Raw genomic sequence first — 5,069 nt, forward strand, 5'->3', positions numbered from 1 at the left:
CCTGTGCCTAGAATAGAATCAGGGATCTAGCAGGGGATATCCTGTTCTAGCTACAGGCATGGGGCCAGGAAGCAGCATCTGAAGTAATCATGGGGATATTCATGGGGTTTCAGTAGCAGTCAGAGTGCAAGGAGACTGAAATCTAATTTAGGACTCTGGGAAAGGAGCAGGGAGGCAATATAGTACCAGAACCCCTCAGAAAAGGGGCAGCTTCTTGGAAATGTCCAGTCCCCACTTCTTCAGGATTCCCTCACATAAACACAGTGCTTTGTCCTTTGTTCCCAGTCCTTTGTTCAGATGCCTTGGAAAGACTTCTTAAGGATTATATTCGATGAGAAAATAAGTGTTAGAGAAAAAGTTTGAATTTTGCTGACTGAATGTTCTTTCAGTCACTGAATGTTTTCAGTCACTGAATGTTCTTAAACCATGTGAAGGAGTCTATGGGATGGAATCACACTTATGAGAACATCAGGGATCTGCAACTGATGTTGGTAGTGGTTGAGCCAGTTTCAGATAATGGCACAGGGAGGTGAAGGTGGGCAAGAGTAGCAGAGATGAAAGATGGGGCCAAGAGCTGAGTGGGATCTGGGGCAAGCATGAAAGAAGTCTCTGTGAGCTTCTGCAACTGACTTCCAGCAGATTGCCTAACTTCTTTGTGCCTCAGTTTCCTTATCAGTAAAATGGGGGTCAAACTGGTAGTGTGGAATATAAGTGCTTTATAATGATAAAATAAAAAAGGCAGTGAGATGGGTTCCAAAATGTGCATTTGGATCATAGACTCTGAAGAAGTACTGCTTGATGTCCATGGGTTCCATGCTCTCAAGGATCAGTGGAGAGTCATCCCAGAGTTAAGTCTTCATCTTACCTGAGCTCCCAGGAAAACGTCAGTATGAACAGATGGACCTGAGCTTATATATCTTAGACTGGCTTCACTCTCTTTGCTCTTGACTGGTTTCTTAATCCCAGAGATGTCCAGCAAAGCAGTGTTACTTTCCTCTCCAGTACAAATTAAGTCTAGCAACAGAAATACAGTTATGGAAAAGAGTCATTTGTTACAGAAGCAATTTCCAATTGGAGAGAAGTTATGAAAATATTCCATAATACATAAAAAATATTAGGTACTTCAGAAATCATTGAAGTTTGAAGTCAATATAAGTTACATGACAAAACTGTCATTTGTAAACTTACCTAACTTATAAATTTATTCACTCAAAACCTATTGTAGATAAAAGAAAATATATAAAATTTATTTGTATTTTATTTTTTTATTTTATTCATTTATTTTGAGAGGGGGGAAGGGGCAGAGAGAGGTAGAGAGAGAATCCCGAGCAGGCTCTTAATTGTCCATGCAGATCTTGATGCAGGACTCAAACTCATAAACCATGAGATCACGACCTGAATAAATTTAAAGTTTATTTAAGTAAAAAACCAAACAAATGCCAGGAGGGAGGCAGACCCACCGGAGGGATGGATCCATAGAAGCACAGCGTTGGGTGTTTGCGTGGTGCAAGCAAGTTTTGTGACAGGAACTGGTTCCCTTTGGGATTTCGGCTGGGGGATGGGAGAGGGAGATAGCGCTTGCCAGCTCCTTTGTTCCCCCTCCGAGCTGAGCTCTGTCTTCCAGTGCTGAAAAACTCCCTCCCGGTGTCCTCTCACCCTCCCCACTCACCGAGAGCAGAGCTGTTCACCTTTAACATTCCAGACATTAAGTCCCGCTGGTGGCTGTCAGAACTCATGCAGTCCAGCCCCTCCGCTTTTGCAAGCCAGACTTGGGGCTCTGCCTTGCTGCGCGGGCTGCCCTTCCACCGCCCGGCTCTCTGCGGCCAGTCCGTGTAGCGTGCACCGCGTCTCTGCCCTTCCTACCCTCTTCTGTGGGCCTCTTGTCTATGCTTGGCTCCGGAGAGTCCTTTGTGCTAGTTTTCTGGCGGCTTTCTGGGTTATTTAGGCAGGTGTGGCTGGAATCTAAGTGATCAGCAGGACGAGGTGAACCCCACGCCCTCCTATTCCACCATCTTCCCTGAATTTCTCCACGATATATTTCTCTATTTACTTAAATCTTCAGTGCCTTTCAAACTTTATTAAAAAATATCTTGCAAGTCTTCAAATTTCGAGGTTAGATTTATTTTAAAATACTTGATATTTTTAACAATAACATAACAAGAACTTTAAAAAAGTTTCCCTGCTTATTGTTTGATTTTTATATATTCATTTTATGTACAAATTCTATCTTAATAGTATATCTATGTATTTGCTTGATTTTTCTACATACTTCAGAAATAAGTATCATCTAAAGTAATGAAAGTTGTGTTTTGTTGTTTCTAATCCCTATGTGTTTTATTTTTTCCCCTAACTTTAATGCTTAGTTTGAATTGAAAAACAGAATAAAATCCCTATGTGTTTTATTTTTTCCCCTAACTTTAATGCTTAGTTTGAATTGAAAAACAGAATAAAAACAGAATAAAGAATAAAGAAAAAAAAGAAAATAGAATGAAGAAAAACAGAATAAAGAAAACTTCATTTACTAGATTAAAAAATTATTTAGAATTTTTTTTTAATTTTTTTTTCAACGTTTTTTATTTATTTTTGGGACAGAGAGAGACAGAGCATGAACGGGGGAGGGGCAGAGAGAGAGGGAGACACAGAATCGGAAACAGGCTCCAGGCTCCAAGCCATCAGCCCAGAGCCTGACGCGGGGCTCGAACTCCCGGACCGCGAGATCGTGACCTGGCTGAAGTCGGACGCTTAACCGACTGCGCCACCCAGGCGCCCCTCTAATTTTTATTTCTTTTTTTTTTTTTTCAACGTTTATTTATTTTTGGGACAGAGAGAGACAGAGCATGAACGGGGGAGGGGCAGAGAGAGAGGGAGACACAGAATCGGAAACAGGCTCCAGGCTCTGAGCCATCAGCCCAGAGCCCGACGCGGGGCTCGAACTCACGGACCGCGAGATCGTGACCTGGCTGAAGTCGGACGCTTAACCGACTGTGCCACCCAGGCGCCCCTATTTAGAATTTTTAATAATTAGAACTGCTTGATAGTGCCATAAAAACAAATACCAGACCAATGCATCAGTGAAACAAAATATAGCATGAGAGCAGACCCATGAATATATGGGAAGTTAATATATGACAAAGTTGGTATTTGAAAATAGAAGCCCTTAGCAGTCACCAAAAGAGATTTTAGATACTTTAAACACCTAAATGAAAAATCAAAACTGAAAGTTTATGGAATAAAACATCCAAGAATACCTTTACAACCTTGGAGTAATGTGGGCTATTAAAAACAAGACACAAAAGAAAACACTATTAAGTAAAAGGTTAATAAATGTACCTACATTCAAAATTTTTCTCTGCTTCCAATTATTTTTTAAGAGGCTGAAACATCAGCAATACATTAAAAGAAAATATTTCTAGCACACATTGTAATCAAAGAAATAAATTCAGAATATAAAAATAACTCATATAAGTTAATATAAAAATTATCCTAAGAAAACTAGACAAGTGTATGGGTGAGACTTTTACAATAGAGGAAAATCATGTAGCAAATATATGTGTAAAATGACATGCCAAACCTCTTAGGTATTTGGAGGACTACAAGTTAAATAAATAGCTTGATATCATTTTTGCCCTTCATTTTGGCAAATATTAGAAACAATGGTTTTATGATATTAAACACCGAGCTTGAGAAAGAGCTATCTGTATAGACCATGGTGGGAGTGTTGTTAATTAACAGGAATGTCATATAGTCACAGATAAATTTTCCATAACTATTCCAACAAAAAAAATGACATATTCTCTATCTCAACAGTTTTAAAGTTTGATGTCTTAACTACTCACACACTTGTGTATGCACATGAGGACACTTATGAGATGCCGGTCTATGGCAGCATTTGTAGTTAAGGAAAAATCAGGAACAGTCTAAATGTCTGACATGAAGAGAAGAGATACACACTGACATATTATTCAAGGATTCGGAGGTGAGGGCAGAAGAAAGACTGGGTGTCATTGCAATTATGACCTTCAATGAACATGCCCTTCTCCACCACCAGGTGGCAGCACCTGTGGGAGTAAGAACAGGTTTGGCTGACTAAGATTTTGTCACTGCTGTCACCAACATCACCATCATCATCACCATCAGTAGCTATAGCATCAACAAACTTGTAAGTTAATATCTAATTTGCATAACTTGCTACCCTGTAATCACTATAAAAATTCTTTCATTCCACTGTTATTTATCTGTTAAACAAGTATGCACTGGGCACCTCCTATGAGACAGGCATTGTGATTGAATATGAAGCTTTTAGACCAGTGGGGAAGACAGCACGTCATCAATTCCAATACAGATCATGTACATGAGGAATTCTAAGTAGTCTGAGGTCAGAGAAGGTCTAACAGGAGCTGGACACCCAGGTCCACTTACAGCAACTTCTCTGGAGTGAGAACAGACTGCTTTTTTGCCCCAGTGTTACTTAGGTTTTCTCGAGATGCTTTTGTGATGAGAGCTCCTTTATTTATCTGTCTCTTGCACATATGTATGGTATAAGCTCTGGCATGTCTGCATTTGTAGTGTACTCTGTTTTTATGTTTGTATATAGGTCTGTGCTAAAAATTTAGTTTGGTTTCTAGTAACAGAAACCTGAAAATCGCAGTGCTTACATAAACTAAAGGATTAATTTTATTTCACATGCTGAACATCTAGAGAGATGTAGTCCAGAGATGTTTGGTAGCTCCATGGTGTCATCAGAGCTCTGGGTTCCTTTTCCTTTCCTCCTTCCTCCTCCATCTTTAGTTCTGGCTTCTATCTGTAAAATTGCTAGAGCACCAGTGTGATGGGGCTCCACCTGTGATGTCTGGGCTAAGACTCAGGCAGGAAGAAGAAAAGAGGCATGGCAAAGGGTGTCCACCAGCTTGGTGAATCCTTTTACTGAATTTTCTTAAAGTTCTACCTTTGGACATTTTCATATTTTTTGTCAATTATAGATACGGCCAAATCAGTAGTTTTCCCCCTCAAAAGTGTCCCACAACACCCCCAAAATGCAATGCATGCCCCTTTCAAAGCCATATCCTTAG

This window comes from Puma concolor, chromosome C1 (assembly GCF_028749965.1).
Source record: "Puma concolor isolate L17-30 chromosome C1, mPumCon1.1.hap2, whole genome shotgun sequence".
NCBI classification, from domain to species: Eukaryota; Metazoa; Chordata; class Mammalia; order Carnivora; family Felidae; genus Puma; species Puma concolor.